We start from the raw sequence: 16,687 nt of genomic DNA on the forward strand, positions 1-16,687 counted from the left end.
TTTCTTTCTTCCTTCCCGCAATGGACACATACCCTCAATTAAAGTTCTGAATGTTGTGCATTTGAGATATGTTTGCTGTCATTTGCCTGGAACAGCCACTATCAATAGACTGAAGTTTGAAAATATTCCTTCATAGCTGCTCCCATATAGAGTGTGGGATTAGTTTACTTTTGGAACCCATTCCATTTTGAAATTTGATTTAATATTTCCATCTACATAAAGAACTCTTTCCCATGACATATCTTGTTTATTAGATAATAAACATAAAGAAGTTACCAGACTTTTGTACGATTCAGAAATTTGACCTTTGGGAACCCATTGGTAATTAGGTTTAAGCCTTTTAATGTTTAACCTAATGTGTGCTTCACCACTTGATTTTTAGTTGGAACTAACTTTTGATTTAGATTTGAATCTCAAGTGTGAGCTAGAAGATGATCCTTGAGATGAAACTGACGTTACCGATTTCGGTTTGGCTGAACCATCTCTCGAATTAGACTTCTTGTCGGACAGGCCATGTTGGTCCTTGGGAGTCTGATATTTTTCCTTTTTAGCATTCTGATCACCATTGCGTGAACGTGACCTCGAAGGATTTCTGTTGGAAGATCTCCTCCTTGGCACATTTTGCCAACTTTGTTCATAGTAGGGAACATATGAACGATGTGGACAATTTCTAGCAATGTGATCGGGATCTGACAATTAAAACTAGTCTGTCTTTTCAAATAAATAAGATTGTGACTTGGTCCTTGTCCAAAAAATTGTTTCATGGGACTTCTACAAGTACAAGCACATGAACATTTATCATACTGTTTAACAGATATTTGTGGTTTGGATTTTTCAGCAGTCAGAATATCAGCATCACAAGTTATTAAATCATTTTCAGTAGAACTAGAATTATTTTGGTTCTTCTCATTCCCATCTTGCACTACGACCTTATCTGCACATGAAGTAAAAGCATTAGTATCATTCACATTATCATCATTTACTGTCTCAACTACAGTGGGTTTGCCATACTGTAGATGTGCTTCCTTTGCCATTTCTTCCTTATTTAAAGGAGTATATGCCTAACATAGATAGATAGAAAAATGATGCATAGAAATAGAGATGCGTATGTTGTGTCCCATGTTGGATCTTCTGATCACGCAAAGGGGGCAACATATGACTGACATAGAGGATAAAAAAATAAACAATTTCACACCGGCCTACTTTAGCAGAACCCCCCAGTCGCCCTATCAGCACCGGAATTAAGGACATAAATCCGTACATCAAAGAAGTGTTGAGCCATAATTTTAGATGATGAGTAGCTTTAATGTATCTCGCATGCTCCCTTGTTTATCTCACTGCTCAATCTATCCAAGCGTCGTATGGTCAATCCATATGAAACTATCTAAGTCTCGATGAGTTAACACTGTCAAGTCCTCTCATTTTTAACAGTGTCTAGCTCTTTCATTTTGAATCCTTTGTGCCTACTAGCACATTGAACACAGAGTCTGAACAATTCAGCTTTAGTGCATTACACGTATTTTAGATTGCCCTTTAGCACTAGATTTCATATCACTTCTCAGTAACACTTACAAAAGAAGACATATTTTTTATTTCTTTTTTTTTATTATTTCTCCCCCTTAATTTGTGCAAAAGGGTGAAAGGAAATAAAATGAATGCGTAAATTTAAACAAACAAAGATAAGAAACCTAAACGAATCATTTTAAGAAAAATCAGAAGAATCGAGAAGATAAAATCAAACCGTAATTTATTAATTGAAGTTGCATCTAGATGATCTGAGAACAGCACGCAGAGATAGCAACATTTTTAGACTCAGTTGTGCTTCAATTCCGGAATGAAGTTAACATATTCAGAATTCATCACTCCATTAGAAATGATCCCCATTTGTTATCCTTTCTTTCTTCGTTCCTGCAATGGACACATACCATCAGTTAAAGTTCTGAATGTTGTGCATTTGAGATATGTTTTTTGTCATGTGCCTAGAACAGCCACTATCAACAGACCTAAGTCTAAAAATGTTCCTTCATAGCTGCTCCCACATAGAGTGCGGGATTAGTTGACTTTTGGAACTCATTCCATTTTGAAACTAGATTTACCATTACCATCTATATAAAGAACTCTTTCCCATGACATATCTTGTTTATTAGATAAGAAACATGAAGAAGTTACCGGACTTTTGGACGATTCATAAATTTGACCTTTGGGAACCCATTGGTAATGGGGTTTAAGCCTTTTAATGTTAAACCTAATGGGTGCTTCTGTTGGATAAGGTGTCTAAGTCCATAACTATTCCAGGTATGTACTTGACCCGGTTTGGCATGGTCCATTTGGGTTGCATGGCCTCATGCATTTGGATAGATTAAATGTGAGAAATAACACTTGTGGTTTCTTAATATATTATAAGTTCTAATATATTAATAGTATTATTTAATTAGTATTGATCAAGAATTAATTTAGAATTAATTAAGTGATCAAAAGATGACTAATTAAATATATGGGTTGATTATGTAAATCATCCATAACTTGTATAGTGGGCTAAATGCTCCATGGATTATAAAGTTCGACTAAGTTCCATAGGATGCTCCATGGGAGTTACAAACCCATGGTCACAGAAATGAAGAGCCATGTTACATTAGGGTTTACGTGGTGTAACCCTAATTGTAACACATTATATAAAGGATATAAAGCTCACCAAATTTGGCACTAGAAGCAAGATAGAGAGGGAAAGCCGATTTTGAAAGTGTTCTACATTCTCTCAAAGTTATTCCAAAGCACTTGGTGTTGTGTGAAACATTTGAGGCATCACACTTGGGGTGCTAGGCTCTCAAGGTTTTCAAGGAATAAAATCAACTACAAGGTATGTAATTCTAGCCATCTTTTATGTTAAAAGTTCCCCATGTATGCTAGATAGGTTTATGAACCTTGGAAATCATATTTTGCATGTATTTTAGACAAACATAGATCCAAGGTTTTCTAGGGTTGCATGTACACTTAGGGTGTTAGAATGCTCATAGCCCATCACCTTCACCACTTGATTTTGAGTTAGAACTACCTTTTGATTTAGATTTTGTATCTCAAGTGTGAGCTAGAAGATGATCCTAGAGATGAATGCAACCTTACCGATTTCGATTTGGGTGAACCATCTCTCGATTTAGACTTCTTGTCCAACAGGCCCTTTTGGTCCTTGGGAGTCTGATATTTGTCCTTTTTAGCATTCCGATCACCATTGCGTGAACATGACCACGAAGGATTTATTTTGGAAGATCTCCTCCTTGGCACATTCTGCCAACCTTGTTCATAGTAGGGAACATATGAACGATGTAGGCAATTTCTACCAATGTGACCGGGAAACCGACAATTAAAACTAGTCTGTCCTTTCAAATAAATAAGATTGTGACTTGGTCCTTGTCCAAAAAAAATTGTTTCACGGAACTTCTACAAGTACAAGCACATGAACATTTATCAGACTGTTTAACAGATATTTGTGGCTTGGATTTTTCAACAGTCGGAATATCAGCATCACAAGTTCTTAAATCATTTTCAGCAGAACTAGAATTATTTTGGTTCTGCTTATTCCCATCTTGCACTGCGACCTTATCTGCACATGAATTAGAAGCATCAATATCATTCACATTATTATAATTTACTATCTCAACTACAGTAGGTTTGCCATACTGTAGGTATGCTTCCCTTGCCATTTCTTCTTTAGTTAAAGCAGTATAAGTATAGTTATTATTGAATGGAAGGGGAACACTTTCATACCTTAGACCCTTTTTGTCATTCCATCTAAGTTGCTTTTCAATCATTGTCTCAACTTTGTTACTTGACACATCAAACTTCTTAAAATTAAAATCTGCATTTTTAAACTTAATTTCAATGTGTCAAGTTCAGCAGTTAGACTGGTAATCTTTTCTTGAGCATAGTCATAGTGTTCACATTCTATGTTGTATTCTTCCTTAATTCTTTTTAAATCTTTTGTTTGGGCCTCTAATTTTTCTTCTAATGGTTTTTGGGTCTTTCTGGGAGTGTATCATTCATATGTAAGGTCTTCAATTTCCCTAATTAATAATTCATGTTGATCGCGATAATGTTTAATTTTATCATTATAGGCTTGAGTGTAGAAAGTTTCACTTACCTCTTTTGTATTGTTGAAAGAACTCATTATTTACCAACTAAAATAGATCTGATTGCTTAGCCATGAAAAATTCCCTTTGACTTGAAACCTCGAAAGTCAAACTTTTTGTCCAAAGAATAACCTTGGCCGAGAACAAAAGTTTATGGACCGAGTATGAAGCTTCAAGACCAAAAACGAGGGTATTTGACAAGTTTTATGTAGCATATGCTCATCCATATTTTGATAATGACTTGTTGACTAGTGAGGGGAATGGAAACTCGATGGAACAATTTGGTTCCTATCAAGTCCAATATCCTCTTATCGCAGTTTCCTTTGCTGAGCATTTCGATTTTCAAAGTAGGGAGGGCTATCGTGTAGGGGTATTGCTATTGTGTCAATTTTGTGTCCGGTGTGTTCGGTTTCGGTGGTTCATTGATTATATCTTCGCAGTGTGCTTGCATTTGGTTGAGCTTTGGGGTATGATTGCCATTTGGTGGGGAGTTTAGGTTTCTTCTTCGATTACGTTACAATCTCTTATGGCTTGGGCAGATTCGGCTCACTTTGTTACTGGCCAACACAAAGCATTTGATGCGGTGATGATGACGGCTTTTGGAAAATGTGGAATTTTAGAAATTTTATTATTTTTAGGGCAGACATTCCTAAGGAAATTTCTATTTTTTGATTTCAAGTAGGTATAAGAAAACTAAGTTATCTTGGATGTATTGGCTGCAGAATCGAAGTTTAGCTTATACTTTATAGTAATGGTTTTTTAACCACCTTTTTGTTGGTTCTTTAATTAAATCCGGTTGTTTGAAAAAAAAAAAGTAAAAGAAAGAAATTGTTGACATGACATACAAACTATCCAGAATATTGAAAATATTTACATAACATGTATCTATCCTAAAAAAATTCAAAGCAGTTATTATAATTTTAGTAAGTAGAATAATTTATTATATTTATCAATAGAAATGGAAATACATAACACATCGCCTCAACCAAATAACACGGTAGAAAAAGAAACAAAAAACCCTACATTTATTCTTGTCTTAGGCGTTGTCTTCCTATAAATTTAGACATTGTGATTACAACTCATAGTGTAACATACCAACAAACCTAATCAAGATTTTGGTGCAGTTAATTAGGAATTCTATTGTTAATTGCACGTGTTTCTACCTTGAACCACGGTTGTTCACCACCTACACCATTTGTTTTTGCATGTGGTCTGACATGGCATAAAATTAATGGCATCATTATTATCATTTTTTGCGAGTAATTTGTATGATACTGAAAATGTATACACTACAAGAAAAAAAAAAGTTTATAATTTGAACATTATTTATTGTAAAACATTAGGCCAACCGGTATACCATTGATAAACCCAGTCGTTGTCTATGTGGCCACGAAAAACGGCCGTGTACAACAGCCTGGCCGTTCGTAGTCACCCGTTTTCGTGGTGGTTTGTGGTGGGAAGGACGAAGGGCAACGCCCAATCGTATTCCTCTTCTCTCTCTTGTTTCTCTCTCTTCGTTTTCAATGGAGAGTATTCACGTGGTGGTCGGAAGGTTTGTGGTTGCCCAAACGGCTGATGTGGAAGCTCTCCACGACGATTGTCGTGGTGGAGAGTATAGCAGATGGTCTTATAGTAAAAAAAAAACATTAATTCAATTGAAATGCAATGTTATAAAAAATTGACAAACATTTTGTATATCATGATTTACATCAAACATTTTCGATTAATATATAATATTTTCAACAAGATTTACCACAAATATATTTTTACACAATTTTTTACTTTCTTATTTGTGAAATTCATTTACAAATTATTGACAAAGATTTTATAGCACACCATTACGACAAAAATTTTGTACCTGATGACGTTTGACATTTTTTACGACACATTTGTAAGTCATGATTTGATTTTTTCTTAAAATTATTTTGTTTTTGTAAATGTACCAATATTTAAAATAAATTTCCATATAATGAATCATAATACAAATTAAAATATCCTCTCTCTCTCTCTCTCTCTCTCTCTCTCTCTCTCTCTCTCTCTCTCTCTCTCTCTCTCTCTCTCTCTCTCTCTCTCTCTCTCTCTATATATATATATATATATATATATATATATATAAGGTTAACAGAGAATGATTATTAATAAAGTTATAAAGATACCAAAAAAACAATCTAAAACGTCAAAATTTTAAACGATCAACGGCAAAATGAAAGGTTGTAGACTTTTAAAATTGACGAACATGTACAACATTATAACAAAACTCGGTTCCTTTTTTCGTTTAATTTTTTTTAGATCATATTTTTATCGAAAAAAAAAACGAATATACAAGTATTCATGATTTTTCATGCTCTTTTCATAGAAATCCATATTCATATACAAAAAATGAATTTGTTTTCTTTTTTTTTTTTTTAAAATCACTTCATTCTTTTTATTTTTTAAAAGTTTAGTTATATTTTTTATTGAAAACTTTAATAAATATATCAAAATTCATAATTTTTTTTTTGTTTTCTTTAAACATAGATTTATATTGATGTTGGAAAAAAAATGAAACTTCTATATATATTCACATTGTGAATCTGTGAGTGCCTAGATTTACATTGTAAATTTGAACAAATTCATAATGTGAATAATAGTAAATCAGATTGATATTGTGAATGTAAAAATTAAAATATTTCTACTAATCAAGTTTTTTTAATCGATGTTAGTGTTTTTTTTTATAATAGAGGACAAAATATTGATGTGAATAATAAGATGACAAAAAATTGATGTGAATAATAGAGGACAAAAAATTGAAAGTTTTGTATAATTAGTTTTTTTAGATAAAAATAAACTTAAATATTATAAAAAAAACAACAAAACGAAGTTCATTTTTTTTCGAAAAAAAAAATGTTATTTTTTATATATTAACATTGATCTCCACGGAAAAAGAATGAAAAATCGTGAATAAGGGTATATTCGGTTTTTCTTTTCTAATAAAAAACGTGGCTAAAAAAAATTAACCCAAAAAAAAGAGGTGTGTTTTTTTTGTAAAGAGTTGGTTTTATAGTAAATAATCTGGTGTATGTGCGTCTAATATACAAATGTATATCTATTTCCTTGGCCGTTGATCCCTTCAAATTTCTACGTTCACGATTTTGCTTCCTTGTTAATAATTGGTTCTTTGGTTAATTATGGTTCTCTATTGAACCTCATTATATATATATATATATATATATATATATATATATATATATATATATATATATATATATATATATATAATGAGGTTCAATAAAGAACCATGATTAACTAAAGAACCAATTTTTTTTCAACATTTTAAGCTTGTTTTATTATTAAAAAAAATAAAAATATAGAAATTTATAACTTTTTATTATTTTTCCTATGATATCAAAATAATAAAAAAATCGTCAAATTCACAGTGTGAATCTATGCAGATTCAAAGTGTGAATCTAAATTCACACAGTGTATTCGAAAAATATATAACTTATTTTTTAACATTCACAATGTAAATTTGTTAAGTTAGATATTTTTAGTTTTTTTCTGGATAAACAATAAGCTCTAAAGTTTGAAAAAAAAATTGATTCCTTAGAGAACCAATAATTATCATTCTATATATATATATATATATATATATATATATATATATATATATATATATATATTAGACATTTATTAGCGTTAAGTGATGACTACGAATAATTTGTTTTAAAAATTTGTTTATAGAAGCGATTAATTTTTTTACTTGAATAGCTTACTACATTAAACCGTTATTAATAAAATTCTTCTTGCCAAAACCGAAATCAGTAAGAATCAAAATTAAATGTTAGGAGACATGATTAATTGTGTTATTTTAATCGTGCAACATTTCTTTGTATATCACATTTGATGTATATTCATTGACGTTGAATGTTAATCAAACTTTGCGAATAATTTTTGTATTGACACGTGATATCCATTTAGATAATGTTATATAAAGTTGATAATACGAGAAAACTAATTTTGGAATATAAATACATATAGATAATCATGGTTTATCGATAGTTATTTTAGGGTGAATGACATTTTTTCCATATTAATGGTTAGTGTCTTAGTTGTTTAAAAAAAATGTTTTGACATTTGAATAAATAGTATTTGACTGGGTCCAAAAATTTTAAACCAAAGCAAAATTTTTAAACCAAAACATAAAATCATAAACCGAAGTGAATTGAAAAGGTAATTTGTCAATTTATAGAATATCAATAGATTTTAGAATAAATCTTTCAAATAAAATAACATAGCATTTTAGCAAATAAGAACGTAATAAATATAAATAAAAGTATACGGTCATGAACAAAGAAATATAACAAATTATATCATACCGTAACTATTTTTTCATAAAAAGACAATTTTTAAATGCTATCATCGGTTGTAATTTCCATCTATGTATTTATTATTTATTGATTGAATATTCTATAATAAATCATATAAGCTTTATACGTTTGAATTTGTATTCGATTACCATTCGTATTTTATTTGTTTAATTATTCAGACACATACATAAATACAAAAAAAATGATTATCTTTAAGTATTAATTAGAAATTTAAAACATATATGTAATATGTGTGAATTTTTTTTAAAAAGCCAGTCAATTATTCAGGGTCAATTCCTTGGTGTATGATGCCTAGGGTGACACTGATAATAGCGCCCATTTTTTTTTACCGTCGGTACATACAAAACAGACTTAAGAATATTAGAATCATATTTCCTTGTAACCAGTTGGAGTTGTAACATTTAAAAAAAAAATCTAGTCTTTTTTTGGAAACAATGAAATCATATAATCTTTAAAAAGTCTCCCTACCTAATAAAAGAGTAGTACATTTGTCACATGTCAATCAATTAGAGATTCACATTAATTAGTTGCCACTTGTCATTCTAAGATTTTTCCTCATTAATTAAATTTCCACTAATTCACTCCTCCATTTTACACATATCAAACACGTCAATAAAAACTTTATTTGTAATATCTATTGCCTAATTTATTAAATTATTAATTTTTTTATCATTGCTCAATAATTACCTTATAATTTAATTAAAATTATTTTTACCTTTCTAATCTGTGGTGCCCACGAGTTATAAACTAGTTTCATAATATACACATATCAAGCCTAATTCCTAAGATCATATAATATTTAAGAGATTCCATCATTTTACATGTATGAAGCTTGATTCCTAAGGAAGTTAATATATATAAAAACTCTTTAGAGTGTGTTTGACTAAGCTTATGAAAAATTATAAACACTTTTCGACTTAAGTTTATAGCTTATAAGCTGATAAGTTAGGAGTGTCTTATTTATGGAGTTTTGATTTACTATCGGTATGACACTGGTATAAGTTATTTCTATCCAAACACCATCTTAAGTTTATATCGGTGTAAAACTGATAATAAGATAAAAATGAGTTTAAATAAGCTTAGCGAAATACACCCTTACTATCATTTTTAAAATAATTTTTTCATAAAAGTTACATTCAAAATGCAAACATTCTTACAATTACAACTGTTACTTTGTTATTTTGCATTTAACCCAAATAAAATAGTATCTACTTATTTTTTAAATAAATTCCCAAGATTTTCATTAGAGTGTGATCCTTAGGGTTTAGGGTTTAAGGTTTAGGGTTTAGAGCTTAAAGAGTGTTTTGGTGGCTATTTTAGAGAGCATTCAAGAAGGAGAAGGCGATGATCAAGTTTTGGGTGCCATTGAGCTTCTAGATCCTGCATCTAGTTCATCTTGAGGAACTTCTGGAGGTAAAAAGCCATAACTTTGTCGTCTTTTCTGTTAGTTTGAGATAGGGTTTTATTATGAAGTCCCTTTTTGGTTATTTATACCCTTTCTTATGAGCTGAGCAACTCCAGAGACCAGGATTGTTAGATCTAAGCTCTTTGAGAATGTTTGATGCATAAAGGTGCCATCATGAAAGTTGTTTTGAGACCATGCATATGTTCGAGGTCTTAAATGGGGTCTTAATGGGAACGATGAAGTATTGGGGTCCCTTATGGTATGCATGAGCATAAAGTTGCCAACTTTATGCCCCAGGACATCTTAATGAACTCAGATCTGATGTTTGATGTTGAAATCCCAAGTATTAAGCACTTAATGGCCGTTGGTGCATATTATGCTTGTACGTCGGCCGTTCGTGTACGCTGCACGTACAGCCACGGGGATCAGTACGCTAAGCGTACTAGAGTTGTTTGTTGGGCGTAGGCACCTCAGATGGGTTTGGGCTTCGTGTGGACTTGCGAGCTTATTGGGCCTTATTCTGTTTTGGGCATGGTCCCATTTAGAGTTAGAGGTCTGTTATTCTGTTTTAGGCCATAGTTGTATTGCTAGATTAGTGTCTAAGTCCATAACTATATTTGGTATGTACTTGACCCGATTGGCATGGTTCATTTGGGTTACATGGCATCATGCATTTGGATAGACTAAAATGAGAGAAATAACACTTAAGGTTTATTAATATATTATAAGTTTTAATATATTAATAAGATTATTTAATTAGTATTGATCAAGAATTAATTTGGAATTAATTAAGTGATCAAAATGACACTAATTAAATATATGGGTTGATTGTGTAAATCATCCATACTTGTATAGCGGGCTAATGCTATAGGGTGTTTTTGTAACCATGGATCATGAAAATGAAAGGCCATCACAATTAGGGTTTGTAATAACTCATGTCAAATAAAAATATATAATGCATATAATCAGATTATATATAAAAAATGATTACTTCAAAATTTATTGGGTTAATTAGATGCAAATTATGAGATATTATGTCTAGAAACCACCATCCTTGATTAGACCATAAATTCGAGCAACTGAGGGGATAGTAACTGATGAAACCTTAGGCAATATATAGGGCTCGAGATTTCTGGTGGAATCCCTACTGGAATTGCAAGAAACAACTGAGATTTGAAGGAGAAATCGGATGTGGAAGTTCTTGAAGAGTTTTGGAGTTTTCTCTTGAAATTAAGGTATGATTATTCGATTTAAGATTGATGTAGTTGCTTAGATAGATTATGATGCATGCCCAACGTATTTTGGTTCAACCTCTTATCTCAATTTGATCAAATCAGTAGCAATTTAATATGGATGTTAGGAAAACGTTGTTTTACAATTATCTATTTAATCTATCTGTTTTAGGGTGTAATTTCGACCTTTGCTGATGGGTGGTTGTTAGTCAGTAATGGAGATAAATAATAGTGATTTTATTAAATGATTTGACATCATATTGAAGAAAAACTTAAAGCTCCGTTTATTTAAAAATGACAGAAAACGAGTGTCTCTTGGGTGAGCAAGGAGATGCTTGGGTGTTTGACTTTATCGAATGGGTCAAACATCAAAACCATTAAGTTTTCTTTTATTTATCTAAATTTTTATGTACACTGAAAAGGTATGGCTAGGGGCCCAGAGTTAGAATTCCAATTTATGTGTTTACTTGAGTTCAAAAATAAGGGCGTAGCATTTTATCCAACTAATGGGGAAATACAGTTCACACCCGTAACTTTTAGTTTTATATTTTATTATTATTATTGTTGTTTTGTTTTGGCTATAATCAAAAGAAAGGAATAATTGCAAATCTAGCCCCTAAGTTTTATATCCAGTTCAATTAAAGTTATAGATTCAAAATATTTGACTTTAGCTCATGGCTTTTGTATTTTAAGTTTGAAGGCATATTTATTTTATAGATTTTACGAAAGGCTCTTTCAAATATTTTAGCATTGAGTTTTCATTATTTTAGAATATTATTTCTAAAAGGAAATAACAATATCTAAGAATTTATTCAAAAGGTTGATACAAAAAAGGTAATTATCATTTATAATTATTATTAGTCGGTTGATTGAGACGTATGGATGGTTGAAACAAAATGATTGTTTATAATTATTATTAGTCGGTTGATTGAGACCGTGGGGTGCACCAGTATTGTTGGTTAAGAAAAAGGATGAGACAATGCGAATGTGCATTGACTACATGGAGTTAAACAAGGTGACTATAAAGAATCGGTATCCGTTACCGAGAATTGATGATCTATTCGATCAACTTCAGGGGGAATGTTACTTCGCAAAGATCGATTTGCGGTCGGGGTATCACCAACTGAAAGTCAGGGAAGAAGATGTGTCCAAGACAACCTTTCAAAGTAGGTATGGTCATTACGAGTTTCTAGTAATGCCATTTGGTTTGACCAATGCACCAGCTGCGTTCATGGATCAAATGAACCAGGTGTGTAAGCCATACCTTGACTAGTTTGTAATTGTATTTATCGATGACATCTTGATACACTCTAAAAGTAAGGCAGGCCATGAGTAACATCTGCGGCTATGTTGGGTCATATTTTGTGTTGCGTCTATTGGGCTCGTTAACTAGTCCAATATATATCTCCGGTATGGGCCTGTCCATCCGTGAGTTTTGTAGGGTTTAGTATATATAGATGCTTGCATGCATCCTAGAACGAGAGGATGATTAGTAACGATTAGAATATTATTGTTCAGCAGATTTATCGTTCTTGTTTTTGTAACCCTAGAATCCTCTACAGTGGAAGTTCTTAGTCGAGCTCTGCTGAGGATCGAGTAATCTAATCATTCGACACATCTTGACTCATACTTGTGTTTTGTTCACTGTTTTTACGTTCATCGAATACATGTTACAAAGATCTAATCGATCAAAGAGTTAATTAATAACTCATCAATTGGTATCAGAGCAGGAGGCTTTGTAATTCATACACATCTTTTCTGTGAAAGAGTTTGCGATTACGGTTATGCTGCATTAACTAATATTTATTGAGCCGTCACTCCATTATTGACGTAACTCAGCATTTATTTGTTTGCCCTAATATTAAATATTACAAGTATGATCTTTCAAACAGGTTAAAAACGATCAAGCATGGACGAGTCACAATCTAATCCCATCAACATCTCTAACAGCATTGGATCGACGACGAAGATTCCTATCCTTTACACCCAAGATTACGAAGTCTGGGCACATCACTTTGAAGATTATGTCATCGGATCGGAAGACAATGGATACCTTATTTGGGAAGCAATCGTTTCTGGACCATTTGCTCACTCTGGAACGTTAAAAATCATTAAAACTCAGAAGGAGTACAATGATCTGTTAAAGGACGTAAAGGATATTGCTCAAGACGAAAAGGAAAAGTTTCAATGCAACATTAAAGCATTGAAACTGATTCGATTCGCTATGCAATCAGATACATTCAGGCTAGTGAGTTCATGCAGCACTGCTAAAGAAATATGGGATAGGCTGCGAGAGCTATATTCTACAGATGAAGATTTGGAGCATTCTATTCAGACATTGCTTTTGTCTGAGTTTGGTGAATTTAAGCAGAATTCAGATGAAACTGTTACTCAGACGTTCGATCGCTTCAATCATCTTCTTAGCAAGATGATCAAACACGATATAGAAAGGAATTTGATTGAGCAAAAAGTAACCTTTTTGAATGGCCTTAGATCCGAGTGGAGAGCGGTTGTGTCCACTGTTAAATCTCATGAGCAATTTAAATCCTATTCGTTGGCAAAGTTGGTGGGGATTTTTAAATCCCAAGAAAAGATTATTTTACAAGAGAAAAATGTTGTCTCCAGTTTAGGTTCCTTGGCACTCTTGTCCAAAAGCAAAAGTGTGGTAGAAGATGAAGATCTCAATTTAGAAGACTATGATCTTACTTCTGAAGACTATGCAATGATGGTATCGAATCCAAAGAGGTTCATTAAGAAAAGGTTCCCTACCAATAAGAACCGAAATTGGCAGGGAAGCTACAGTTCTGAAAAGGTAAGGGAGGAACCGAAGACAGACGAACCAAAGAAAGAGGCGAAAGTTGAAGGAGATTTAGGTGTGAACTGCTACTACTGTGGAGGAAAGAACCACTATGCCAAAGACTGCGTTCTAAAGAAAATGGAAAAGAAGGATGAGGAAAAAGATGAAGAGGCCTTGTTGATGAAAAAGCTGGAAGAGATCAAGAGAAAGAAAGCTACTGCTAACCCTTCAATGAATGCTTTAATTGTGCAGGGTTCGGCAGCGGATGATGAGTTCGGTGGCATGAAGGTCTGGTCAACCGACTCAGATGATGATGAGGTCAGGAAGCCATCTCATGGAAAGGCATACGTTGCAAGAGGTGAAGAAGCGGCGGGAAGTGCTCGATGGTGACAGATGTATCTCAAATAAGGGGATACAATACGGATGGTGGGAATGAGGACACCAAGGAGCGAGAGGACGTATGCTTCACAGCAAAACCTCTCAGCGTGCAGTTCAATGAGCTTGATGAATTAATAAAGAAGGTACAATCCGTTTTTGTTTCATTTAAAGTCCCATAAAATTCGTATGAAAAAGAATTAAAAAGCTTAAATTCAAGAATCTCAAATCTAGATAGCAGTTTAACTCAACACACGGGTCACCAATTCTAACCTAACTAACCAAATAAGCAGGGTGTCTTCCAAGAGTGAGGAATGGAGGATGTGGATAGAGCTGAAGGAGTCGGAGCTGATTAAAACCAAAGATGAAAACATTTATTTGCGAAGAGACAATTTAAAACTTTTGAAACAAAGAAATGTCTTTTGTTTAATTGCTAAACGTCTTTATGCTAACATCACTCAACTTCACTTGAACTATGAAATAGGGTAGAAAATTCATCGCATGATTTTACCCTTCCTTGAATTTAAGGAAGATGAAATCGACGCTGAAGCATATAATTGTGAAAGTGTAGTTTCGTTTGATGATGTGAATCCGACGTATATGTATGGTCTGGACAAAATCGAATCTTTTATAAAGTCCAAGGACCATAAGGACATGTTGAAAAACCTTTTGGATGAAAACGATTAACTGAAACTAAAGACCGAAACCATACAAAAGTTTGACTCATTGAATGCCAACTTAAGCCTAGAAAATAAAATTGATGTTGAAAACGCATCTGAGCTCAATGAGGATGATGATATGAGTGAAATTTCTGTAGAGGATGAAGTCGACTGTTCTGAGTTTGTCAAGAGCGAACCCGAAAACCACAAAAATCTTATTTCTGAAAATTCTGTGGAGTTTGCTCGTTTGTCCCAAAATAAGTCCCCGATTCTAGAAGAAAAGGCAGTTGTGTACCAAAAGGTGAGAACAACACTAAATCAGGTGTATAAGGTCATAGGAGTAACCGAACATCAGACAGCCGAACTCACTGCCATTGTAAACGAAGATAATGCAGATGGTTGGGATGAATTTTTCTGGTCTGCTCCTATAGATAATGTTGACGAAACTGTTGGTCTGTCAGAGCGAACGTCCTGGAAAACCAAAGGAAGATATGTGCCAGAGCCACTAAACAAGCCTGGCAACTTCGATGTGCCAAGTACCAGTGGTACAAAAGAAGTTCCTATAGAAGAAGTCACTCCTTCAAGCGAAACATCATTAGTTAAAAGTGAACCGGATGACAGGAAGCAAAAGCAAAAAGCCAACATCCACAGACAGCCGAAGCAAGTGAAGGATCAAAAGAAGCAAAGGAATCTGAGATACAAAAAGAATCTCTCAGAGCGGAAACAGTTCTGGCGATCTCAAAACGCCCATTTTTCTGATCATGACAGAAATTTAGAGAAAAGAGAAGACAGACCACAAGAAAGGAATAACAACCGAAGGGAAAGGTTCGGTTCAGAGAAAACCAGCTACCGAAAGCATAGGTTCGGTTCCGAGAGCAAAAGCTGCCAAGGTTCAAGGTTCGGTCCCACTAATGACCAAAAACAAAAGGGCCACCTAGAACATCAAGTCAAGAAAACTTCTCAGTCTAAATTCTCTCATTCTAATTCTTCTCAACCCAATTCTAAATCTAATTCTGTTCAAACTCAAAATGCAAAATCTTCAATAGATTTGAAAGGAAAATCGAAGGTTTCCTCAGTCAAGAATGATCAAAAGCATTTCAAGGCCCAAACGCCTGAACCTGAATCCAAACCGACTGTAACAAATCCCAACAAAATTAAAGTTTTCACCATTAAGAAGAAAGATGAAACAACTTTAATAAAAAGAACATATCTAGTTGACATTTCTCTTACTATTCCTGTTCCGGTGAAAGGCTCACGTGGACCCAAGAAACTTTGGGTTCCTAAATCTGCTTGATTTTTGCAGGTAATCAGTGTCGAGCAGTTCGATAAAGAATGGTATATTGACAGTGGCTGCTCACGTCACATGACCGAAAGGAAGGAAGAGCTGAGGGAATTCCGATCTCTTCCAAATGGCGGGAATGTCAAGTTCGGGAACAACTCATACGGCACGATAAAAGGTTATGGGATGATAACAAATGGAGACTTCACGATTAGAAAAGTTGCATACGTTGAAGGACTACAGCATAACCTCATAAGTGTATTACAACTTGTTGGAGGTAACGGTCTTAAAGTTTCATTTGATGATGAGGGTTCGGACATAATAGAGAAGAAAACAAAAAGAGTGATTCTCAAATCAGAGTGCAAAGGCGAAATGCTTCCTCTCAATCTCAAACCTATCAAAGGAAATCCAGCTATCTGTCTATTATCCAAAGCACATTCTGACAAAAG

The sequence above is a fragment of the Lactuca serriola genome, chromosome 9, assembly GCF_051521515.1.
Source record: "Lactuca serriola cultivar US96UC23 chromosome 9, Lser_US96UC23_V15, whole genome shotgun sequence".
NCBI lineage: Eukaryota > Viridiplantae > Streptophyta > Magnoliopsida > Asterales > Asteraceae > Lactuca > Lactuca serriola.